Below are 27,243 nucleotides of genomic sequence, written 5' to 3' on the forward strand. Positions count from 1 at the left end.
CTTTGAATTTCTCTCTTAGGCCTCTTTGGGGCGCTAAACCTAAGAGTGTTGGTTAAACAAAATTATTGCACCCCTCCTCTTTCTCTACAACAAAGTATCCAAATTGTAAATCAGGTGACAGAGAAGAGAGAAGGAAGTAGGAGAGAGAGAGAGAGAGAGAGAGAGAGAGAGAGAGAGAGAGAGAGAGATTGAGAAGTTAAACCCTGGAGGGAATGAGATGGTACTGTTGACAATGCACTGGGATTGAAGATAAGAAGACCTGCCCCTTGCTTCATACTTGATTCTGGGTAAGTTATTTAATGTTTGGGGACCTTGTTCTCTACTTCTGGAAAAGGAAGAGGCCACTGAACTTGGAGTCTCTGATCCTTTGCTTCCTCCTATCCCTCAAAGGCCAAGCTGAGTCAAATCAGCATTGATTAATTAAGCCAAAGTACAAGCAGGCCATTTGATAGTACCTTAAGGATATGGTTTGGAGGAGGGCAGCTTTCACTGTTTTATTCTCCTTTGGCCAAAGGAATGGGGCAGACTTGAGTTTCACCTTTTCTTAATTCGGTTCATGCTAATCCATATTTGTATACATATGTCTGCATGTTCAGGTAGGATGTATTCATGTCTATACATTAATAACTAAGTTCTCTGGGCAGGGTTGATCATCCAACAGCATAGCACAATCTGGGCAATGGGCAGCTTTCATTCAGAGGGCTTTTTTTTTAACCTTTCCTGTGCATGGTGAAAAACCAGGGCAGTAAATAATTCCATACTAAACTTAGACTTGCTGATGTTTTTCAGGAGAAGGTCATGGCCACAATGAAGGGCCACCTCAACCAGAAAAGGGGCCTCAAAAGGACAGATTCTGACTGGACCATTCTAAAGCTAAGGGGATGAGCATGGCAAATTAAATAGACAGTGAAGCAGACTGATGCAAAGCAAAACTGTGAAGGGCACCAAGTTTGGTTTCCCTTTTTGGGCCCCTTTTCTCTGCTCTCAGGGAGAGCTTCTGTACTATGATCTGTTCCTTAAGGGGCTCCTTCTCAGCTGGCTATCAGCTAGTTTTCATTAACAAATGGGCGAAGAGAATTTTAAGGTATAGCCTCTCTGGCTATACCTTGGACCAACTATATAGCTTACAACTATAGCTTATATAAGCTCAAGAATTCTCAGAAAACAAACCTCCCTGACCAGACCTCATTATTAGGTGAGCACAAAATACCATGTACCAGTTTGTGGAGTCAATCACCAAACAATTGTTAAGTAACTACTATGGAACAGGCAGATCATATTGGTGATTTGTGGAGAGGTAAAATATGAAGCACTTCCCATCTAATGGCAGAGATAACGCATAAGCCACTACCGACAAACAAAGGTAGCCTCAGAGGGAAGTACTAATTGAGGGGGATCAGAACCCATGAGTACATTCAGGCCAGGAGGATGATCAAAAGTGCCAAAGGTTGCTGAGAGATAAGGAAAGATGGTAATTGAGAAAAGCTTACTACATTTGGCAATTAAGAGATCACTAGTCATTTGGAAAAGAACAGTTTCACTTGAGTGATAAAGGAACCATCTTTGTAGAGAGTTCAGAAAAGAGAGAAAGAAACCTAGCATACACAGCCTTCCCAAAGACTTCAGCCACAAAATGCAGGAAAAATATGGGCTGACAGCAAGAAAGCATGAATCAAGGGAAAATTTTGCTTAGGATTGGGAAGACACAGGCATGTTTGTTGACAATATGGGAGTAACCATCAGACAAGGAGAGATTAAAGATAAGTGATAGAGTAGGCATGACAGAGGGGATGATCTGTTAGAGAAGAAGATGAGACAATGGCATGGGATCAAGGGTGCACACTGAAGAGTTGGCCTTGGCAAGAAGAAGGGCCACCTCATTTTGAGACAAGGACAAAGGAGATAGTGGCAGAAGACATCTGAATGACATAAGATGAGTAGGAGGGGAGAAGAAAAAACTCATGGTGAATGTCCTCAATTTTATCAGTAAAATATGACTCAAGGTTTTCAGTTGGGGGGAGGGAAGGCAGGGAGAGGTTAGTAGAGGGATAAAAAGGTTTGGAAGAGGAGTTGTTGGAGCGTAAGAGAGAAACTCAATTACGTAGGTTTTAGGAATTGTCTTGGTATAGCCAGGATTTGGTTGAGATGATAGAATAAAAATTTGCAGTGGATCCACAAGTGGTGATTTTTTCCCCAGCATCATTCAGTAGAACAGGTAAGTGGGGATGGTGGGAGGAAATCAAAGTTGGGGCTTGGTGAGATGAGATCAATAGGACAAAGGGACAAAAGGGACTCCACTTGGGGGTCAAGATGGGTAATGGAGGAGACTGTAACCAATGCAGGGTCAATGACCTGGGAAAAAAAATTCCTGAAGGAGGAGGGAGATTGCAGCTCATGGTGAGAATGAAAAACGAAGTTTAAGATTGCAAAGCAGGAGGGTAAAATGACAATAGGGTTTAGAATTTCAGAATTCACAAACATGGAAGTAGTACCTCTCTAGATGGTAAGATCAGGAGTCCTCACTAAGGCAAGGTACCAGAAGGTGTCAAGAAAAATGAGTAAATTGAGACAGTGGCAGGTTGGGGTATGAGGCAGGGATGGGAGAGGTAGGGCTTTACAGTGGGCATCTTCCTGAGAGGGTCCGTGTATCCTGGGCCTGACCAGCAAGACCCAACTTAGTCTCCTTATCAGTCACTGACACAAAGTCAGCCAGCCTCCCTCATTAGGGTTTGCATCCAAAAACCAAACCCAGCACAGCCATCCCAGAGGCTTCATTTTATCTTACCAGGCTTGACTTACTAAGGCCCATTTCTCCGAACTGGCAGACTGTGAGGCATCTCTGGGAGGCTGAAGCAGAGCAATACAGCAGGCCAGAGATCCTCTATCCGGGCCTGTGGGGGGTGACTCCATACTTCTCCACTTTTTGGTGTTAGACCAGGACTCCTAGCACTAAGCAATTGCTCTCCGATTTTAGGGCTGGATGGGGCCTAGAGGCAGTCCAGTCCTGTTAGACTGACAACACTTTAAGTCAGATGATCCCCGGCTCCAAGACTAGCCCTTTTGGCTACTGTACCTTGCTCACTCTAAAGCAGGGCAGGGAATGTCCAGACCTGCAGGTCATATGAGGTCCACACAATCAGCTGCCAAGACAGCTGCAGACAAGACTCCCAATTCAAGAAATCTACGAGCTTTTTAGGGTTAGGGTTTTTAAGTTGTATGACCAGAGAATGATGTTATAAATATCCAAATGACCCTTAGAAAAAAGCTTCCCCATGTGTCCTAAGGGCACAAAGTTGAAATTCAGACCCCTTGAAAGGAAGGGGCTTTTATTTGGAGGCCTTCCCAATATAACCAGGAGATGAGATCCCCTCTTCCCTACTCCCCATGTGAATTTGTGTCTCTGAATAGGAGATGCGTCCTTGTTGGCTATAATAGGGCAAAGTGATCACAGTGTAAGTCTGGGCAGGGAGGATGGGAACAGGCTCTGGGTCTTCTCCCTTGCTATATTTATTAGCCACAGGGCTCCACAATGGCCCCCATGAATGGAAAGCCACAAGGTGCTTTTGGATGAGGTGATAGCATTCAGCTGGTTCCCTTCTGCCCTAGCCACCCCCTAAAGAGCTTCCTACTTGGCTATTGGGAGGATGCCCATCCTGAGCTCCAGGCCCGTGCAGGGGGAGGGGCATGCCTTGAAGGACTGTTTCCAGGGGAATGAGTCAGGCTTGGGTTTCCTCCTGTGGCCTCCTGGCACTCAGTCACTGATGAGGCGAGATCCTAGAAACAGTCCTAATACCTTAGACCAAGGTGCTCTATTTGCTGCCATATTTGCTTAGAGCTGAACTGACTTAGTGATGGCCCTGAATACAGTGAAGAAGAGTTCCCTGAGCAAGGAGAAGGAAGTCAGCTCAGCAGAAGGCTCGGGGTGGAGTGGAGGGCTAGGCAGGCCAGGTCTGGGGGGGGGGGCTGCCACTGTCCCTCCTTCCTCTCTGTTTCCCTTTATTCCCCAAACCCAAAGCGTACCTAGCCTTCAAGGTCCAGCCCCAATCCCACTTTCTGGGTGAAATTTTCCCCATTCCCCACTAACTCTAGCTCTGATCAAATGACATATTTGTGACAAACCAGGCCTGGACACGCTAGACACTTCTCCACCCTTCTAGCCCAAAGGGCTCCCTCCTTGGCCGGGGGTGGGTGGGTGAGTGGGGGCTAGCAAAGGCTATCTGGGGAAAAAGCTGTTCTGTACCACATACTTTGGGGCTTCATCTTTATGAACATTTTCTCCATCACTCTCTTCAGTCTCCAGTGGACAAGCAACAAAACAATTACTCAAGGTGTAATTGGTCTGAAATGAGAGCTGGGTCTGGCATACCCTTGCATGTCTCTTCTTAGAGCACTTTGCCACTGGGACCTCTGCTTTGGACTTCATCTCTGTCTCAGAGGTCTCGTATTTCTTTGGGCAGCTGCTTCTCCTCTACTGAGTCCAGTCTATCAACTTGCATTCTTTAATCCATTCCTTTGCAATCCCTTGTATCTGATCATATCTTTAAAAACATAATTGGGAGAAAGGATTTATAGGCTTTCCCCATAGCCTTCCCTCATGGGCTTCCTCCCATAGGCTATCCCCATTAGCTTCCTCCCCTAGTGTTCCCCTAAAGGCTTCCCCCAGCAGCCTTGCTCAAGGGCTCTGGGGAAAGCTGAAGGTGAAAAGCCCCTGCCTTAGCCAGGCAATCCTCTAAGAACAGGGCCTGCATGCGGCCCAGTTTTGAAGCTCTGTCCTAGCAGTCCTCAGCACCCAGAATTTAATCAGATTCTATCCTGTGCCTTACATTAAACACTCGATTAAGTCCCTAATGACATAGTGGTCTGCCTTGCCCAAGAAGCATTTTATGCTCCCAACTAGACTTTGCATTCCTCAGGAGCAGGGCCCAGCTGGCACACACAGCCATATTCTAGGAACATAGGGTGAGAATCCTAACGCTATTACTAGAAGCATCTGCAAGCTCATCCCTTCATTTCCCAGGTGAGGAAACTAAGGCACAGAGAGAGAGAGAGAGAGAGAGAGAGAGAGAGAGAAGGAGTAAGTCACATAGGCAATATGTGGAAGAATGTTCAGGATACTAGGAGGCTCAGTACTGTGCTGGCAAAGGCTCAGTTCTGACAGTGAGAAAGGCCAAGGCCTGGCCTCTCCCTGGCAGGACTTGGGTGAACTGAGCAGGCCAACACTTTCAGGACTTTATCCAGGACCCCCAACAGCTTCTCTCCAGTTGCGATTTAGTAAATGTTTGTTCCAAACCAGGGAATGGGAAAGTGTAGAACAGGTACCCAGAGTGTCTCCCAAGGCAGACAGGGGTGTTGTTCTCCTATGGGAGGGAGGGTGTGCCCTTCAGGAGACTTGGAAAAGGGGAACGTTTAGGATGACAGATAATGCTTTTAAATTCAGACATGCTGGATGCAAGATATCTCTGGGAAATACAATGAAAATGTCCAATAGGCAACTGGTGATGTGGGACTAAGTTTAAAAGGGAGAGAGTGGGACTCAATATAGAGATGCTGGTGTCATTTACTGAGAGCTGATAGTTAAATCTATGGCAGCTGAAGAGAATACCAAGATACTATGGATGTGGAAAGGGTTCAGGATAGTGAATAGGGGCATTTGGGAGCTCCTCCCCACCTCTCTGCCCCCCCACCCAGGTTTCCAGAAAGCCTAACAGGTCCAGACCACTTTTGGTTACAATTCAAAAAACAGGCCAAAACACTTGGTTACAATTCAAAAAACACTGACACATTAAAAGAACTGCCTGAGAAAATCTGAGGAGTGACTCATGCGAGGAGTGGGAGAAACCTTGACAACTGGGCTCAGGGCTATCTGGGGGCCTGAGGGGTCCTTCAAATTGTATCTTGTATGGGCAGCACCAGGCCAACCCTGCAATTCTTCCTTTGACCTTCCTCTTTCTCCCTTCCTTTTCTTTTCCTTTATTTAAATTGGACTAAGCTTTTAGGCTTGCCCTCAGAAAAGCAACTTTCCCCCTATGGTACTGCTTATTGCTTTTGAACAGTTGGTATTTTTACAAGGTCTCATTAGAGTGCCACAATATCCCCGAGGGTGGGGAAGTGAATAACTTATACCCATTTTACAGATGAGGAAATAGGAGATTGAGAGAAGCTATGTATCAAGAGGGTTGTCCTTATCCCCCAACATTCAAAGGAGACTAGTAACCTAGTCAGGGGCAGAAGCTCATTTCATTAAAATATAAGTCTATGAAATTTTACTTTTTTTTATTTTTAAGGGTAGCATTAATTGAATATTTAGTCACCAAGGACAGCATTTTATTCATCAAACAGACTAAAATAACTAAAACTTAGCCAAACTTTTATTTTTTTAAAAATTAATGGGGCAGCTTAGGTGATACAGTAGATGCAGTAACAGTCCTGGAGTCAGGAGGACTGGAATTCAAATTTGACCTCAGACACTTAATAATTACTTAGCTGTGTGACCTTGGGCAAGTCATTTAACCCCCAATGTCTGGCAAAAAAAATTAACAACAAATCCTTGGATTTATATTTATTTTTTAAATAAAAAAATAGTTGTATATATACTTTAATTCTTTTAATTGAAATATTTAGAAGATATAGAATCTTAATATTTAAATAGATTTAAATATAAACACAAAATGAAGCATAAAATCCCAGATGGTTTTGAAACATTGGGTGCCTGAGCTGAGAGGTACTAGGAGCTCTTGGGCTTGTCTCTGAATGGTTACTCCAGTATTTGGAGATGGCATCTCATGGGGGACCTTATTTTTCTGTGCAGACTGCAACCCACCAGGGTCTTCCATACTGTCTTTGTCCATGTTCCCCTTCTGGCCACCTGCTTCTGGATCTTTACCCAAGACTCTGGGACACCTCTTAATTCTCACTACCTGCACCGTCCATCTCTGCTTCTTGTCCATCCTGATGATTTTTAAGCCTCTTCTTTCTCACCTGTTGCTGCTCTTTGGTCACCTATCTCCTTGAAGTCTCCTAAGATCCTGCTGGCTGGTTTGGGGGTAGGATGCATCAAAAAATTCTGGAATTGGAAAGGGCCTGAGTAACCACCAGAGCCAACCTTAAGTGAAAAGCCTCTCTCTAATATTCCTTGGCCTTTGTCAGCCAAGTGGAAATCTACCTCTTCCCAAGTTAGTCTGTCCCACCGTAGAATCGCTCTCATCCTAGGGAAGTTTGCTCAATATTGAACTAGGAATTCTTGGCAATTCCTACTCATTGCTACTAGCCTTGACCTGGAGAGGCAAACAGATCAAGTCCAATCAATCATAAACATTTATCATGCATTGTATGCTGCACACTGGGCTGAACTCTGGGGATACACATATGCTCTATATATTCTTTTCTTTTTCTGTAAGGTAGTGGGGTTAAGTGACTTGCCCAAGGTCACACAGCTAATTAATTATTAAGTGTCTGAGGCCGGATTGAATTCCTCCTGACTCCAGGGCCCGTGCTCTATCCACTGCACCATGTAGCTGGCCCGCTATATATTCTTCTATGTCCTCCTTGACTCTTATGAATAAGAATTGTTTCAAATTCTGTACTTTTATCTCAGTGTAGTTTAGGGTTCAGGGTCAGAAAAGGCTTCAGGTAGAATATGGCCCCTGTGCTGCCTCATAAGGAATAAAAAGACCTTGTGAGAGGGAAGGGGAAAAGTACATTCTAGGCCTGGCAAAGAGGAGAGAGAGAGAGAGAGAGAGAGAGAGAGAGAGAGAGAGAGAGAGAGAGAGAGAATGAGAATGAGAATGAATGAATGTCCCAAGGCCTTTTGGTTGTATCACAGAGCATGTCCAAGAAAGCTGGCCAGATCTGGCCTGGATGGTATAAGTCTTTCAAAGTTGAAAAGAAGAGATTCTATTTTATTCAAGAGTCAATAGGAATCAGGGCAACTAGGTGGCACAGTGGATAATGCCCCAGCCCTGGAGTTAAGAGTACCTGAGTTCAAATCTGACCTCAGACACCTAACTGTGTGGCCTTGAGCAAGTCACTTAACCCATTTGCCTTGCAGAAACCTAAAAAAAGAGTCAATAGGAAGCCACTGGAGTTGTTTGACTAGGGAACTCACCTGGTTGTATTGGAAGGCAATTAGGACATTGTTGCAATGATGACAAATGAGAAAGACCTCAATTAAGGTGGTGGTGTGGGAGTGAAGAGAAGGGATCGGATGTAAAAGGTATTGTGAACAATTAAATTGTCAACCAGTTATATATATGGGGTGATAAATAGTGCTGAGATTATGACTTGTAAGAGGAAGAATGGTGGTGCCTTGGCCAGATGCAGGGAAGTTTGGAAGAGGGAAACGTTTAGGAAAAAAGATAATGCTTTTAGATTTAGACATGCTGGATTCAAGATATCTCTCTGGGAATTACAATGCAAAAATGTCCAATAGGCAACTGGTGATGTGGGACTAAGCCCAAAAAGATGGGGGGGTTGAATATAGAGATATTGGGGCCATCTGCTGAGAGATGATAGTTAAATCTATAACAGCTGATGAGGTTACCAAGCAAGTATAGAAGGGGAAAGGGTTCAGGACAGTGAATGAAGAATAACACAATTTAGGGATTAGGTATTAGCGACATAGATGGTGAAGCAGCAAAGGAGACTGGGTAGGAAAGTGTGGTCAGACAGGTAGAAAGGCAATCAGGAGAGAGCAGGGTCACAAAAATTCTCGCAGAAAAGAAAGAGAATATCCAAGCGGAAAGGATGATCAGTAGTGTCAAATGCTGCAAAGGGATCAAGAAAAGCAAGGATTGGGGCAGCCAGGTGGTACAGTGGATAGAGCACGGGCCCTGGAGTCAGGAGGACCTGAGTTCAAATTCGACCTCAGGCATTTCATAATTATCTAGTTGTGTGGCCTTGGGCAAGCCACTTAACCCCATTTCCTTGCAAAAAAAGAAAAGCAAGGATTGAGAAAATACTATTGTATTTGGCAATTAAGAAATTTGGAGAGAGCAATTTCAGTTCAGGGAGGAGGTCTGGGATTGCAAAGGGTTAGAAAAGAGAATGTGGAGAGGCATCAAGTTTGGGCAACATTTTCAAAAAGTTTGACTAAAAAAGGGAGGAGAGATAGGATAAATAACTTAAGGAGATGAGAAAGGCTAAGTGAAGGATTTTTAAGGATGGGGAGAACTAGTTGGTAGGGAGATGTTAAAGGTTCAAGAGGGGGAAATGATTGAGGATGCAATCTGCTGGAAAATATAGAAGAGAATGGATTCAAGGGTACACGTTAGAGGAGTTGGTCTATTTGGGAATGGTCGCCTCTGTTAGAGATTGAAGGAAAGGAGAAGAGAGTGGGAGATGAAGTCACAAGGCTTTAGATGAAAAGAATGGGGAACCAGGAAGCTTATGTTGAATGACCTCAGTTTTGGGTTTTTTTTCCAGTCAGGTAAAAGGAAACTCTCATCTGAGACAATTAGGGGGAAAGAGGGAAGGAAAGGTTTCAGGAGAGAAGAGAGTTTGGGATAGCTCCTGTGGTCTATGAGAGAGAGAATCAATTAGGGAAGAATAACAGGACTGCGTTATGGCAGTGAGGGTCCACTTCAGAGAAATTCTTATCCCTTTTCTATTTTATCAGCTCTTTAAATACTTAAAATATTAATGTGTTCCTCCCACATCCTTAATACCCTATCTTACACAAGTTAAACATCACCAGCTTCATAATTTTATAGATTTAGTCCGAGATCATCTAGTCGATCTCCCTCATCTGAAATAGTAAACTGAGCACAGAAAAGTTAAGGGATTACCTAAAGTCACAATGTAGTACTAGTAATAGTGTTGTTGTTATTTGAGTTGTGCAGTGGCTAGGTGGTGCAGTGGATAGAGCACTGACACTGGAGTCAGGAGGACCTGAGTTCAAATCCAGCCTCAGACACTTAATAATTGCCTAACTGTGAGACCTTGGGCAAGTCACTTTATCCCGATTGCCTCGCATCCAGGGCCATCTCCAGTTGTCCTGATTTCTATCTGTCCAGTGGACCCAGATGGCTCCAGAGGAGAAAGTGAGACTGGTGACTCAGCACAGCCACCCCACCCCCCCCGCTCAAATCCAAATCATATGCTTGTCATGACATCACCTCCCTGATGTCTTGGTCCTCTTGCAGAATGAAGGACAAAAAAGAAAAATGAAAACCTAAAACCAACAAACATCAATGATTGTAGTTGCAGTAGGGACAATAACAATTGGCATTGCATTTACCACTCCGTAGAGTCTCGTAATAATCCTGTTCTGTCACAGCTTATAATTATTCCCATTTTACACATAGGGAAATTAAGGGGCAGTTAGAAAGGTGATTTATTTGTACATCCATCTTCTATAGGAAGTCTTTTGACAGATTCCCGGATCCTCACAGGACATGGACTCAAGGCTCTTCACCATCCTATCAATCCTTGACTGCACACTTTCCTGTTTATTGACATCCCTCCAAAACTGAATCCAATATTCCAGGCCAGGATTGGTCATGGCATAAGACACACGGATTAGCACCTCCTGTATTCTGGACAAACCTCCTTTCTCAACGTGGTGTAAGTTCACATTCTCTACATTCTCCTGACTCTTAAATTTTTTTTCAGTTAACAGGCATTTGTTTTCTTCCATTTCTCCACCCCAATTGAGAAAGGAAAAAGAGAAAGAAAGCCCTTGTCACAAATATGCAAAGTTAAATACAACAAATTCTCATTATGGATCATGTCCCAAAAGGTCTATATTATTCTACACCTTGAGTCCATCACGTCTCAATCAGGAGCTGGGCCAGATTCTTTAATAACGCTGCTCTGGAATCATAGTTAACTCAGTTTTGAAATATGATTGCCTATGTTTATAGTTTTCCTGATATCAAACCAACTCTGCATTCCTGTTATAAATCCAACCAGGCCATGGTGTACAATCTTTATGATATTTAAAACAGCCAACTTAAAACTAAAATAAAAATTCTGAAAAATAAAAAAGGGATTAACACAATTGAAACAAAAAACCCTGAATTAACATAAGTAGGCATTTAAAAAACAATAAAATAGAAAAAACCATTAGCTAATTTGGTAAAAAAGAAGGAAAAGTAAATTACTAATATAAAAAAAGCTACGTTAGCCTCTTGCTGTTATTTTTATAAATTTTGTACCAATGTTCATTGGGAATATTGGTTTATAATTTTCTCTGTTTTGACTGACCCTGGTTTAAGTATCAAAGCTATATTTGCAATAAAGAATTTGATAAGTTCTATTCTTTTCCTATTTTTTACAAATAGTTTGCATCATATTGGCATGAATTATTATTTGCATATTTGGTAGAGCTCCCTTGCAAATCCATCTGGTTTCAATATTTTTATCTCAGGAGATCGTTTATGGCTTGTTTAATTTTTTTCCTGAGATTGTTATTTAAATTATCTATTTCTTATTCTGTAAGACTGGGCAGTTTATATTTTTATAAATATTAACTTAAGCTGTCTTTTTTGGCATACAGTAGAGCAAAAGAGTTTCTAATCATTTCCTTGATTTCTTCTTCATCTGTTGAGAATTCCTTTTCTTTTTTATATTAGTAATTTACTTTTCCTTCTTTTTTTACCAAATTAGCTAATGATTTTTTCTATTTTATTGTTTTTTAAATGCCTACTTATGTTAATTCAGGGTTTTTTGTTTCAATTGTGTTAATCCCTTTTTTATTTTTCAGAATTTTTATTTTAGTTTTAAGTTGGCTGTTTTAAATTTATTTTCTTGGATTTGAAAAAAATGTGTATGCTTAATTCATCCATTTATAATTTTCTTTGATTTATGAAAGTATTTAGAGATTTAGATTTTCCTTAATGCACTACTTTCACTGAATTCTCAAGTTTGAGTTATGTTGTCTGTTGTCATTTTTTTTCATAAATTATCTATCCTTTCTATGATTTATTTCTTGATTCATCAGTTCTTTTGGGGTCATTTATTTAGTCTCTACTTATTTATTTTTAGGTTTTTGCAAGGCAATGGAGTTATGTGACTTGCCCAAGGCCAAACAGCTATGTGATTATTAAGTGGCTGAGGTCGGATGTGAACTCAGGTACTCCAGACTCCAGGGCCAGTGCTCTATCCACTGTGCCACCTAGCCGCCCCTCTACTGAATTTTAATGCCTTATTTACCTATATTTTACTAAAAAGAAATTTGTTATGTTCAGTAAAGGAAGTAGTTAATATTTCTGCTTTTCTACATTTGTCTATAAGATTTTAAGGCTCTAATATGTGGTCAGTTTTGAAAAGTTATCAAGTGTAGATATATCAACATGTATATTGATATACGTGTTCCCATGCATATATGTTTTTCTGTATATATATAAATATATTTGTATAAATACGCACATAGATAAGATGGATATAGTGTCTACCATCTGCTTGTATTTCCATTCCCATTCCATAATCATTAGAGAACTGGCATATCTAACTTTTCTAAAATTCTATTCAGTTCATTTATTTTCTTTCTGGTTTAGTTTTTTAGATTTGCCTAGTCTAATCAGTCTGAGGATTCCTGGCACTATAGTTTTATATCTGTTTTCCCCTGTAATTTGTTTAGCATTTGCAAAACTTTTCCTTTCAATATCTTTATGCTTTGCCACCTAGTGTACATAATACTGATATTAATTCATTGTCTATAATAACTTTCATCATAATGTAGTTTCCTTGATTTATCTCTTTTAATCAACCATATTTTGACTATTTCCTCCTCTAAGACCATGATTGCCACCCATACATTTATTTATTTATTTATTCATTCATTCATTCATTTATTCATTTATTTATTTACTTATTATTTATTTAGTTTTTAGTTTTTGTATGGCAATAGGGTTAAGTGACTTGCCCAAAATGACACAGCTCCGTAATTATTAAGTGTCTGAGACTGGATGTGAATTCACGTCCTCCTGAATTCAGGGCTGGTGCTCTATCCACTGGGCAACCCAGCCACCCCTAGCTTTTGGTTTTTTGGAAGATATTTTATGATATTAAAAGTCCTACCATACCTATATTCTGTAGTTTTACTGTGGTTGTTGTTTAAACATCAATGAGTTGCACTTCCTCAAAGACATCTATTGAGCTAGTCGTGTGATTTGAAATATTTTTGTTTTTCATAAGAATTTTGTTGATTAATTTCCTAATAGCTGAAAACCTCCAGTAGCTCCCAGTGTCATTCAAGATTAAATATGAAATACTCTTGTCAGTCTTATCAAAGAACTTCCTTTTCATTTTTTTATCATTTGAATAAATTTCCAATTTGTCTACTTCTCCTCTAATTTTCTAATATTTTTAATTATCTTTTACTTTGTCTTTTTTTAGATTTGTTATATTTCTATTTTTAAATGCATTTTCAGTTCATTAATCATCTGCTTTTCTATTTTTTGAAGGTAGGGGTTGTGGGGCAAGGAGCTTAAGTGACTTGTCCAAGGTCAAGCAGCAAGTAAGTATCAAGTGTCTGGTGGGAGATTTTAACTCAGATCCTCCTGACTCCAAGGCTGGTGCTTCTATCCACTGTGCCACCTAGCTGTGCCCTCTTTTCTATTTTGTTAAGGAATATTTGATGAGGCCCAACAACCTTTCAGTTGCTTTCCACATTTGTTTTTTATTTGTATGTTTCTTTTTGTGTCATGAAGCAATTAACCTTTGTTTGGTCCATTTTAATTTTCAAGGAGTCTGTTAACTGGAAAAGCTTTTGAATCTCATAGAGTAAACTGGTAACCCTTCTTCCAAATCTTTCTTCCAAAAGTTGTATTTCTTTTGCAGTTTTTTCTTCTAGAACTCTCATATCATTTATAATATGATTTTAAACTTAAAAACCTTCAGTTTGTGGCCAAGGTGGCTTTTGTTTGTGGCGGGGGTTGAGTCTTTTGCTTGTGAAAGTCTTAGGGCTATTCTCTTCTGGGTTTGTGACTTGGGTTCTCCTGACACCATAATAGCTCTTTATTATGGGATTCTTTTTATTTACTCATTCTTTCAGCCTTATGTCGAGAACTGGAACTTTGTGCTAGATCCTTATATGCCTGCTTCCAGAGGGAATTTCAGGGCCTTGTCTGGTTGTGATATGTGTTTTGGGGTAAAGACCAGGGACTGGGTGATATAGGGAGTCCTGATCCTGCTTTGCAGAGTTGTTGTTCTAGCCCCTGTAGTGAATACTGTATTTTTAAGGACATCAGAGATGGTTCATGCCAGAAACCTCAAGACTTTCAAGGCAGCTTCAATATTCTGACTTGGGGCAAAGTTTGATCCTGGTCTAGGCTTCTGTGAGCTCCTGACTGACCCCTAGACTTCCCAGACCCTGCCAGCCATTTGGAAGGCTCTTCAGGCTCAGACCAATGGAAGCACAGGTTGTCCTCCAGTTTGAGCCCTGTAGTCACTCAGCGGCAGGCCTCCACCAGTTTTGGGAATTGGATTTAGCACTCCACTCTGGAGTCAATATCACTTGGTAGCTACCACCTTCTTTTTCCTGCTTCTTGTTCAGGACACAGCCTCAGGCCAGGTCTGAATTAGAAGTTAACCACAGCCACAGGTCAGCTCCAAATATAACTTCAAGTTCTCTCCTCAGATCATGGTAGATCCCTGACACAACTGCCAGCTGGATCTTCTTCTTGCTACCAGTAGGTACAATGTTCCAGGCCCAGCCACTATTGAGTCTGTGATTGCTCTTTGACCCAGTATATAGCCTCAGGCTCATGTTTTAGTTGAGTCCCCAGGGTCTGCCTGGGGCCTTCCTAGTTGGACCCTCTCTCTACTGCCCAGCAGAACTCTGGCTGTCTCTTCCTATTGACTTAGGCTAGAAAAATAATTCTGCTGTGGTTTCTTCTTGGATTTACTGATCTCCACTTGGTCTGGTACTCTTCCAAGATTTTTGTTAGAGTACTCGTGAGGGAGAACTGGGCTGTACTGCTTCTTACTATGCTTTCTTCTGTGGTCTCCTTTCTCTTAACGCTCTCAACCATTCCTGCTGTCTCTTTCACTGCCTCCTTGGGGCAACCCTATTCAATTATGATTTTTTCATTAATTATGATGTCTTTAAATATAATATCTTTAAATGTAATATCATCTGCCCATGTGACTCTTTTTTTGTCTGATGCAAAATCATGATTGACATTCTGGAGGGTTCTTTAATTGCCTGAAGCAGAGAACATTTTGTTCAGTTGTTTAATTTCACTCTATGTGGATCTAAATATTTAAAACATCTTTACTAAATATAACAAATTTGTCATCATACAACAGCCCTAGAAAGATAATATAATAGAACATCCCTAGCATCCCTTTCAGTTCCCACAGAGCCTGTTGTTCCTCAGCCAAGGACATCAGTAGGGAAGTTACGTTTATCTTTTAATGTCCAAAGATACATTTTAAGAAAAGAATACTGATAAATTAAAGAACATCCCAGAGGAAAGTAGCCAAGTTGGTGAAGGGCCTTAATATCAGGTCCTATGAGGATTAGCTGAAGGAGCCAGAGATTTTTAAACTGGAGAAGAGAAGGTTGAAGGTGTGTGTGTGTGGGGGGGGGGGGTCTTTTGATTTTAGATCTTGAGTTCTAAGGGACTTTGTGGGTCATCTAGCTCAGCCCTCTCCTTTTGTGGTTGAGGAGACTGGAGTTCAGATTGGTTAAGGGACCTGGTCATGATCATGCAGATAGGAAAGGGCAGAGTTATGATTTGGACCCTCTGATTCCAAATCCAGTGCTCTTCCATCATAGCTGACTTCATGTCCTTGAAAGGCCATCAAGCAGAAGGGGGATTTAATGTAATGATTAATCTGGCTTCAAACTTGTTGGTGGACCATGTCTCCCTCCTTTCAACTAGAATGGGGAGGAGGGCATCTCTGGGTTCATATTTGAGCTGATGTACCTCATGTGGACATTTCTTCCATTTAGTTATACTTCTCTGTTTCTGAGAGAGAGAGAGAGGGAGGATAAGCAGGAAGTCATTGGGAAGTAAAAGGAAGGTTTATTTAATTCAGAGGGAGGGAGAAAGAAAGATAGATAGACCCAAGTTTCTTGGAACTTTTTGAGAGTCTGTGATTTTTTTTTGCCTTGCCCGCAGGCAGATAGCTAACAAGTGCCATATTCGAGGTTAGAACCTCAGTCCATCTGTCATTGGCATGGCTCCTTTGGAAGAAAGCCAATTTCTAGTATTTTCCTCATATCATCCCTGTAAACTCTCCTTAGCTGATGTAAGCTACTTCTTTCACCATCATGTGTGGACCCAACTCTTAGGTGCAATCTGTTTTCCCAATGAACCCTGAAGTCGAGGGGCTCACCTCCTCAAATACACAGAGGCACTAGATTGAAAGCAGCCCCTGTAAATGCAGCTGCACCGAAATATGAGGCCAGGCCAGAGAATGAATCTTTCTAGCATGGAGTTAGATTCCCTCTGTTTCTAATTTCAACTCTAATTCTGTTAGATACTTCACATAAAACAGAATCTCTATTCTTCGAAGCACTTAGTAAATTAAGAGTGAAAAGTAGTAGGTCTTGGATGGCTTGACTTCATTTATTCATCCATTCAACACCTATTTTTCATCCCCAGGTACTATGCTAGGGGTGGACTATAAAGACCAAGCAATGTACACTCTCGAGGGACTTACATTCTACTCAAGGAAAATGAATCATATACAGATAAGTAAATACAAAATAAAAGGAAAATAACAGGGAAGTGGAGAGGGGCCCTAATCAATGGAGAGACTTCCTTTTAAGAAGCCTTTAAATTGGGCCTTGGAGGTAGCCAGAAATTCTAAGAGGTATGAGTAGGAGGACTTCTACTCTGGATATCAGACTGGCTAAGGAAAGGTATATTGAAAGTGTTTTGGGAAAATAGTAAAACAGTTTAGTTAAGTGAAGGGGAAAATGTAGAGTAACCCAGAAATGTAGGCTAGAGACAGATTATAAAAGCTTGAAACTGAAAGAAGGAAAGTCTGCTTTCTATTCTAGAGACCATGGGTCAAATATTGGCCCAGTCTGGGTCTTGTTTGTTTTCTCTATCTTCAGCATGAGAGGTGGGGGTGGGGGTGGGGTACATCTGCTCTCTAAGGTCTCTTCCAGTCCTAAACTTTTCTGTGTTTACAGTGAGTCTGTATCTCCTCTTCCCTGTATCACCCAATAGAAGCTAAACTTTTTGAGATCAAGGATTTGTTATTCATTTTCATCTTGTGACCCTTACCTCCTAGGACCATCACCCAAGGGTGCTCCACAGTCACTGATTGACTTGTGTTAGATGCCTCTCAGAAGCCAGGAAGTCCAGGGTTATAGATATTGCTGTCCAACTCTCCAGTCTGAAAGACTGGTAGAGTGAAGCCATTATTCCTTCCAAGTTCTGTCTGGTCTTTACCTGGGCTGCCAACTTAAACAATTTTTGTGTCTTTGTTTTCCCTTTAAGAAATCCAGTTGGAGAAAAACTGATTGTCTGCAGGAGGGTGCTGTGATGTGTTGCACAGCTAGGCCAAGGAGGAGGCTTTCAGGCCTCTAGATGTTGTCATGGAAATATAACCTGATCCTCTGCCAGGGACTCCCAGGCCCAAAACCCATTTGAGGAGAGCTGTTTTTTTTTTCCCCAGTCAGTATAGTAAACAGCAAGCACTTACTATGGGCCAGGCAGTTTGCTAAATATTGGAAATATGAAGACAGAAATAAAAGTATTGTCATCGATAGGGACAATGGTAAACTAGAGGGTGTCCTAAGGAGGATCCGGAAAGGCCCAGGGCCATGCTCCAAAGGAATCCCTTGGAGGACGTAGGAATGTTTAGGCTAGGGAAGACTGTATGGGTGGGTGGGGGGAACAGAAACACTGTCTGCAAGTATTGGAAGGGCTGTCTTCTGCAAGAAGACTTGGACGTGCTCTATTTGGTCCCAGGGGACAGACCCAGGAACAGCAGTGGGGGAGAGGAGAAGCTGGCTGCTCAGAGACAAAGTTAGGCCATGTGGCCGGAAATACTTCCCCATCCCTGATTGGCCCTGACTGGAAGACTTCAAGCCGACGTTGAATGGACCTGTAGTTGTCTTCAGTGTTGTTGGAGAAATTTTTGTCCCTGGACAGGTTGTCCTAGATTCTGTGCTTTCAGAATCCCTTGTATCATTGGAGCTTGTGCTAAATGTATCTTTTGCATTTGATTTGATGAGAGGCCTCTCTGTCTCCATGTCATCATAGCCCCTCAGAGGGTACTTTGTAATGGCAGAGAATCCTTTGGAGAATATGGCAGACTTTGACTCTGAGCCTCAACTCTTAGTTACTTGTTTCTTCTACAATGTTGTTTTTGTCCTTTGTTCCAGAAGAAGACCACGATATCAGGGAAGTGATGCCATGAACAAGCACATGAATTGAATTGGAGTGATGGGGGGGCTGTGCTAAGTCAACCAGCCTCCCTTTTTCCTCCAGAGTCATTTGAATCCAGTGGCTGGATATGAAACAGGACAACTGGATGTGAGGCAATCAGGGTTAAGTAACTTGCCTAAGGTCACACAGCTAGTAAGTGTCAAGTGTCTGAGGTCACATTCGAACTCCCATCCTCCTGGTTCTAAGGTCAGTCTCAATCCACTGCGCCACCTAGCTGCCCCATTTGTTTCTTCTCTGTGGCTAGCAGCCTCTTTTATCTATCTCAAGAGCCTTATTAGGGAAAAAGTACTTAATGCCTTTTATTCTTCAGAATGCTTTGGTAGAAATTCTCTTTCCTCCTTCTTGTGGCTGGTAGAAATTTGGGCCATTAATGGCAGAACCGCTCTCCAAAGATATTGGAACCAATTAAGAGAATTGATGATTAAAGATTTATTTTTCAGTCTGCTCCAGACCTATCAGGTGGCATAGCAAATACTAGTCAGAGGCAGCAGCTGGAATTCAATAAGTCATCTCTTATTTTTCTTCATCTTAGGCTACTTTGCAACCTCAGCATCTGGTTTCTACTTTATCATCAACAAGCCACTTCAGAGAAGGCTTTGCACTTAATTACTATTTGGATTTCGATTAGGAAACCGTAGTTAAGAAGTTAAGAAACTCTAGGGAGTTGTAATTGTAATAACTTCTACTGTATACTGAACAGGCCTTCACTTAACAGCTGGAATGGAGTTCTTCCAAGAATGTCTCAGAACTGGGCAGTTGCCAAACCAAGATCTTCTGTCCCTTCCCCCCATCCTCTTCTCTCTTATCCCTGATTCTATTTCCCCCTCATCTGCACAGTCTCAGGAAAATCACTGCTGAGGTTAGAAAGGAGTAAACAATTATGAAATCATCAAATTCTTAAGTAGATGTGGCAATGGAGGAATTCCCTTTATACCATCCCCACCTGGAAATCCATTCCCTTGCTTCTGTGGACACTTTGGAATATTAGGAAACTTTTTCTGAATATTGTGATCAAAATTTGCACCCCTATAACATAGAGTCATAGAGCCTTCCGTGACCTACAAGTGATCTGAGAGGGCATCTTGTCCAGGTGATGCTGACTACTATATCCCAGGCAGGTAGTCATCCTGTTTTCACTGAAAGACGTTCTGGGAAGGAGCACTTAACCACCTTTGGAGGGAGCCCATTTTTTCTGAACAGCTTTTATAAATTTAAATATTCCTCTCTGTAATTTCTAGACAACAAGCTTAATTCTTCTCTCTGGGGCCAAGTAAAAAGAAAAATTTTTCTTCTAATAAATCAGAGGTCCTAACCTAGGGTTCAGGGACCCCCAAGAAGCTGCTGGTTAGATTTCAAGGGGTCTGGGGAAAAATAACACCTTTATTTTCCCTAACCACTAAATGAAAGTTAACATTTTCTTGTTCGTCAAAAATGTTATTCTGATTGCTTTTCTCTCTTCTTTTTTGCAAAGTAATGGGGTTCAGTGACTTGCCCAAGGTCACACAGCTAGGTAATTAGTAAGTGTCTGAGACTGGAGTCCTCCTGACTCCAGGGCTGGTGTTCTATCCATTGTGCCACCTAGCTGCCCCTGAAAATGTTATTCTGAAAAGATTGTAGCAGAGAGACCATGGAAAGAATCCATGATATAAAAAAATTAGAACTACTTTTAATTTGGGAAAACTGCACTCTGGCTCAGTTTCTCTCCATCCTCCAACCCTACTTTCTAGCTCCTGACCTGGGGGACCCTTTGTTCTTTATATTTAGCCAAAACTATATCTCCATTTCATCCCCCCCCAAAACATTCTCTCTCTCTCTCTCTCTCTCTCTCTCTCTCTCTCTCTCTCTCTCTCTCTCTCTCTCTCTCTCTCTCTCTCTCTCCCCCCCCCCCACCTTTTCAACGCTACCCCTGGGGAGAGTATCACTTTCTGAAAAAATGAGTCAGTCGCCTCTGCCTTCCAATTCCCAACTTTGCTACCATTCCCTTAATGTATGCCGGCTTCCCTTATTCGAAAGGAAACTAGTAGGCTGGGACTGCCTTTTTTTCCCTTTTTGTATCCCCACTTTGACACATAGTAAGCATTTCAAATCTCATTCGTTCATTCGTTCACTCATGCACTCATTCATTCATTCATTAATGCATACTTTCCACAAGTCTTCTCTTCTCCAGAGGAAACATGCACCAAATCTCATATGGCATAGTCCCGAATTCTTTTACCATCCTGGTTATCTTCCACTGGATATATCCTAGTTTGTCAATGTCATTCCTAAAAGAGGGTTTCTGGAAATGGGCCCCAAATTCTAGACATGATCTGAGATCTTTTTCATTCTAGATGCCTAAGATCTCATTTCCTTTTTTGAATTCCAGGTCATATCAACTGACATTGAGCTTATAGAAGCACCTTTCCCCCCCCAAACACACACACACACACACACACACACATACTACATGTCTTTTTTCACAAAAATAGCTGTCTACCACTTATCTTCCATCCTATTGTGTAATTGAGTTTTTTGAAACTGATCCCCTACTGAACCAGGCCATTTCCAGGGCCTCAACAGAACATGGAGGTAATCTTGGATTCTCCAAAGCTTTACAGGGAAAATGATACAAATTTTTTTTCTTCTTTCTGAGTCAGAAAAGCACAGACCCGACTACATATAGCATGTGACCAAAAGGAAAATGTATGCTAGATTTCAAGGACTAGCCTAGTAAGTTTAGAAAGGATCAGAAGTTTGGCCAGAAAGTGATTTTTTTTTTGGCATGGCCCCTCCTGAAGCTAGCTGATAAAAGGTTGAGTTCTGGTTGGCTTTGGTCAGGGGAGTACCTTCACAAATGAAATCCTGGGTCCTCACAGTATTGAGGTCACTTTCATGTTAGATTTTTGTCCCACATTCCTGAGCATCAGGATATGTTTCCAACCTGCCTCTGACTCAATCTCCTAGCTTTGGCTTGGTTACCTATTTGATAAGCATGCCATCTCTCCACTTTCTCTCACGTCCTTGATAGCAAATCAGCAGACAGAAAACCCCAGCAGGAAGACAAGATGGCTCCAGGAAGCATGTTCATTCAAGCAGTTGCAAATCTCTAGAATTGGATGATTGTATGAAACACCTTGCTGAAACCCAGATGTGGGATGACTGAGCCACTCCCTGCTCTCATAGTCCAGTCACCCTGGTAAAAAAGGCTCACATGCCTCATTCCCAAGGAACTGATTCAGTTCAGTAAATAGTCATTAAGTATAAGACACTGGGTTAGGCACTATGGGTATAGAAATAAAAAAAAATAAAATGAAAAATATATTCCCTCAGGGAACTCACATTTTACTAGAAGGAGGTGCCATACATACAAATAATAAGCTCAATGATGATGACTCTTGTTTATATAGAATGTCTGCCCTTCTTGAGGGCAGGGAATGTGTCACGCCTCTCTCTGTCTCTTCTGGACTTGCCTTGATTTCTCCCTCCATTCCTGCCCTGGTAGAATTATTGTGTTGGAACTTGGACCATTTCCCTCTCCCTAAGCTATTCAGAGGGGACTAGTGGACTAGTGTCTTTCAGGGCTCATGTACCCAGTGGGACCAACTTGTCTTTTGGGAATGGGTGATTTTCTGTGAATAATTAGATTAGTATCAGGGATGGGAGAGAGGGAGAGGAAGGGACAGAGAGAAAGTAGACCAAAGGCATTTTCCCATTTACCACAATTGCATCCCCTCCTTCATAACTGGGCCATAGACTTCCAGAATACTCTCAACCAGGACTCAAACCCCTGCTTTGCCTTTCTTTGTTCTGCTTCTGTGTTAGCCCTCCCTTAGAGTCCATTCCTGCCGTGGATGGCACATGATTCCATCCCCTTATGCTGGTGCCCACGCAACATCACAAGCATCCAAGGACACTTTGATGACCAAGCTGCTTCCTTTGTGCTTTGTTGTTGGGTTGCCACAAATGGACAACAGGAAACCGAACTCAGCTGTTCCTCCTAGCCACGCCCCTCAGTGTCTCAAAGAACAAAGAGAGGGCTATGAAATAGAGGGGCTTGTTCTTTCTTTGGACTGGGGTTCATAAACTTTTTTTGGAGGGGCTCGTCATGGAAGTCTTTGGCAGCCTATTCAGACAGTAAGACACATAGAATTACAAAGAAAAGCAACTGCATTAAGAGAATTATCAAAATGTTTGAAAAACCACCACTTCATGTTCTCCAAGTTCCCAGTCCTATCATAGGAGGACATGACTGCTAACTGTAGACACAGCCAAGTTCTAAAAAGCCCTGAAAGCTCCAACTCATTGCTAAATGTACACAGCCAGAGCTTCAGGATCCTCTGGGACAACAGGGCCAAATAATTGCTGATTTTTTTAAATAAACTTTGGGAGAATTCATCAGAGTGGGAAAAGCTTCTGAAAGCTTCCGATAAGATTGATGGAAACAGTCAGTTGGCATTTCGCTGGCACTTTAAAATTTGCAATGATTTGGGAGGAAGGATTGTTTCCGTCTTTGCTTTTATCTTTCTAGCCCCTTGCCCTGTGTCTTGCACAGATACAGTTTCTTCAATGTCAGACAATGGCTTATTGGTTTACATGCCTTCCCTCACTTCCCATTACAGGGATTGTTAGGAGTCCCATTTTGGAGACTCTCCCAGAGGTCCAGTAATTTACACACACACACACACACACACACACACACACAGCAATTGTATTGTTTTGGGGTGTTATTTCATTTCATTGATATTTTATTTTTCCAAATACATGCTATATTTTTCCAACATTCATCCACATGCATGTGCATATTTTTCAGTTCCCTAATTTCCTTCCACCCTCCCTTCCCACCCCCTCCCTCAGCAGCAGTCAAATGAATATTGTACATATACATTTAATAAGAATAAGAGTGACCCTCCAACTAGTAATAGTAGTAGTAAGAATAATCATGACCCTCTTACTTCACAGATGAGACAGTGTATGTACTAGGGCTTTGACAAACTTCAAAGCATTTTCCAGATGTAAAGGATTGTTACTTGAGATCCTTAGGGGGACCAGCAAAGCAAGTGTGACATAATACTGCAGTCATGGCATTTGGCCTTCGGAGACTTAAGGGAAACATTGCTGAGAGAGGTTGCTGGGTATCAAGGACACAGGGTGGGTCTTGGAGTCGAGGAGTGTGGCCTCTGGCACAGATATTCTGGGTGACAGAGATAAGTCACTAGCTATCCTCAGTGTTCTCTTCAATCTCTAAGAATTGAAATGATGCATTAAGTATTGCCAACCTGCATAGACAAAGGCACTACTAGTCCTTTGGTAATGAAGAGGACCACACCAACCAGTTTCTAACCTGGCAACTTTCCAAGCTAATGAAATCCTTCCTTTCCCAAAACACTCTGGGTATATTAGCTGTAACTGTATTCTTGGCTCTGCCATTTACTAGCTTTGAGACCAGGGGTAAGACCCTACCCCTTTCTAGTCCTCAGTTCCTCACTTGTGAAGTGGGCATAATATTGTTCTATCTGCATTCTTTCTATAAAAGAGGTATGATGAGGCTCAAATGAGTGGTGTTGGCAGGCTGCTGCTTTCATAATTTTTTTTTTTTATCAGGGGATGTCAGCTCCCTGTTTTAGGGATCCAGAGGGATAAGAGATGGCAGATTCCAGGAGGCTGGACAAAGGAGCTGACTAGAATACTGAGGTGCATTCTGTGGAGATGGTACATTTGTCAGTGATCCCCTGGAGCAGGGCCAGGCCAACCTACATTTGGTCCAGTGACTCCCCTGCAAAGCACCATATTCACAAGAGTATGTGTCCCAATATTGCTGGACTGGGAGTCAGAGAGCCTGGGTTTGAGTTCCAGATCTGCTTCTGTGACCATGTCACCTCTCTAGGCCCTAGCTTCCTAATATGTCAAACAAAGGGAATTGGACAAGATAATCTCTGAGGCCCCAAATCTCCAACCCCAAACTGATGAGCTTGTGAAAGTTGGACATCTGTATCTTTAAGGGCTGGCCTTCTTGCACTCTCCCCCTAGCCTGAATTTTTAACAGATGGAGTTTTCAGGCCATTAGTACAGTCTAAAGACATCAGATATGTTCATTACAATGGAATGTGTTTTCTGTAAGGCACTGATGGGAAGAAAGCATCTCTGAGACTTTTCCCCAGAGCCCATTGTTCCAACATAGTGTTCTGTCATCTCCCTGGTCCCACCCAGTGGATTCAGGTTTCAATTCCTGGGATCGCTTTATCATCTCAGGAACAGTACACACTTGTGTTTTTGATTTTCAGGAACAATCAACAATAGCTTTCTCTAAAGTAAGTCTTCCTTGTGTCTGCTGGTGCCAATAGCTCTCTGGCATGGTTTCCTAAGGCTACCTCTGCCTGCTCCCCAAGCTTCTCAGCTGCCAACTCTTGGGGAAAAGGAGCAATTCTGTAAAAAAGTTCCAAAGAACATAAAGGAAAACCTTGCTGGACTTTAGAACCCAGATCCATCCAGTGACTGGATCTACAGTCATTACAGTAGAGGAGAGCTGGTGACCCCTTTGTACTTCTTCAGGAGAGTGGGGGACTCTAGTGCTGAGGGAGCCATATACCACTGCTTTGATACAAGAGAAAGTTCTGTTGGGGATGGAACTAGTTGTTAGCAAGGAACAGCAATGGATTATTTTTGTTTTTGTTTTTCTTTTTTTACAAAGCATCAATAAAAATGTTTTTCAAGAGTCTCAACCCCAGGTCAGTGACTCATAGATCATCAGAGTTGAAAAGGGTCTTTAGATGACCAGCTCTTCATTTTATAACTGAGGATATTTGCCCAGATCACACAGTGGCAAAGCAGGCCTTGGAACCCCTCCATCCTGACTCCCAGACTGGGGCTATTCCCACACAAGTAGAAGCTGGAGGAAATCTAAAAAGGAACATGCTCCCAGATCACTCTTCCAGTTTCTTGAGGAGCTTGGAGATCTCTTTGGGTATTTGTGTACTGTGCAGATTTTTCCCCTGGTGCTGGTCTTTTGGTGAAATATCAGTTGGGGAGGAGTGTCACCTCATAATGACATCTTATTTCAACTCTCTCTAGAGTACAGTTCTCAAGTCTGGGGAATTGGAGCCTGTTGCTGACACCAATGAAGAGGAAAATTAGGCTGCCTTTCCTCACTTGGAAGGTCCTTGGCTAAGCTCAGATCTGGGTTTGGTTTTCTTTTGGCAGAAAGTGCAGGAATCTTTCTGGAAACCCAAGTTTTCATGCCAGCTCTGCTTGCCACCCTGATTTTGTGCTGGAAGTGGAGCAAGTGGCTTCCCCTCTCTGAACTAGTTTCCTGAGGGGGGCTGGATAGAATATCTTCTGTCCTCCCTTTCTTTGCTGACAGTTCTCTAGAAGTAATTCTCCTTTATGAGAGTAATCTACCTTCTTTAGTGAACTTGGAGGGAGTGAGCTCTTTACCAGTGAAAATCACATTGTCTTCCATACTGGGAAGCATTACATGAAGGACTCTAGCACCCTTAGAGAGGTTTGCAGAGGCTCATCCCATGTTGGAAAGGTGGGTGAAAGGCACTTTTAGAAGGAAGAAATATAAACTGCTTAGGTAATAGTGGGAGTTGGTTGAATTAATCAATCAATTACTCCACCCCACTTTAAGAGGGCCATATCTTTGTCAGGTAAGAACAATCAGTCAGGCGGGAACTAGATGTGAACAAAGCTTGGCCATATCTATTGAAAAAAATCAATCCTGGACTTTAGTCTAAGTGCTAAGACTCTAGCTAATTTAAAAGTCAATCAATCAGCACATACTTCTTTACTGTTGGCCAGGCACTGTGCTAGACCTAGGGATGTCAATATAGAGCATGAAACAAACCAAGGAACTGCCGTATTAATTGAGAGGACAAGATGCATTTATAAAAGTCAATAAGGCTTCAATAAAAGGTGAATCGATACAAATTAACCAAGAAGTTCAGTCCAAGGCAGTTGAGGAGGGAGGTTACTGGCCATTGGGAGAGTATCCAAAAAGGTTTCTGAACATGGTAGTTTCTAAACTGTACCTTTTTTTTAGATTTTTCAAGCCAATGAGGCCAGCTAGGTAATTCTGAAGTGTCTGAAACTGGATTTGAACTCAGGTCCTCCTGACTCCAGGGCAGTGCTCTATCCACCACCACACCTACCTGCCCTAATCTGAGCTGTACTTTGAAGGAAGAGAGGGACTCTGAGTCAACAAAGTTGTGAAGAGGGATAACTTCTTTGCAGGAAGAGGCAAGTATTGGGGACTGGCATGAGGCGAGGACTTGGCCAGATAGAAATGGGAACTAGCCTATTGCAGGTTTGGGGAGGGAAGGAGAGGAATAATGGATGGAGTGTTACTGGAGGCCAGAGGGTGTTTAGGACACAGGTAGAAATCTTCTTCAGTGGTATGGGACTAGATGGTGTCAAGACTTCCCCTTTCATTAGGGAATGGGAAAACACTGAAGGATCTGGAGTAGAAAAGGGCAATCATAGCAGGATATTAGGAAAATTATTTAGGTAACCAAGGACAGGCAGCCATGTATATAGGTGCCTGGAAGAGCAGAGAGATAGGGAGATCAATTAGGCCAGTGGAGCCCAACTTACATAGAATCCCAGTATACTGACCAGAAAACCACAAATGACCATTACCCATGTTGCATTTTTATTTATTTTGATAAACATTTTTTTCAATTACATTTTAATCTGGTTGGGTTGTATCCTAAGGAGTTTGGGGTATAACAGGCAGTTTGACAACTCTGATGAAGAAGTTATTCCATGACCCTGTTGTAGAAGTGCTGAGGTCCAGAGAAAGGGTGGTAGTAGTGGGTGTACTGAGGAAAAGCCCAAAGTAGAGGTAGGGCCCAGGTAGAAAAGAGATTTGGTAACTGATTGGAAGTATGGGATGAAGGAAAGAGAAGAGTAAACA

General features: G+C 42.0%; 1 long non-coding RNA gene across 1 annotated transcript; it reads left to right on the forward strand.

Annotated features, from left to right (window-relative positions):
- The first annotated feature begins 202 nt into the window (after positions 1 to 202).
- Positions 203 to 24,841, forward strand: LOC141502584 (uncharacterized). The gene is made up of 5 exons (XR_012472597.1): positions 203 to 287; positions 10,356 to 10,560; positions 11,983 to 12,070; positions 13,404 to 13,456; positions 23,934 to 24,841. It is a non-coding gene; the product is annotated as an uncharacterized LOC141502584 (long non-coding RNA).
- The last annotated feature ends 2,402 nt before the right edge of the window (positions 24,842 to 27,243 follow it).

Source organism: Macrotis lagotis, chromosome X, assembly GCF_037893015.1.
Source record: "Macrotis lagotis isolate mMagLag1 chromosome X, bilby.v1.9.chrom.fasta, whole genome shotgun sequence".
Lineage (NCBI taxonomy): Eukaryota > Metazoa > Chordata > Mammalia > Peramelemorphia > Peramelidae > Macrotis > Macrotis lagotis.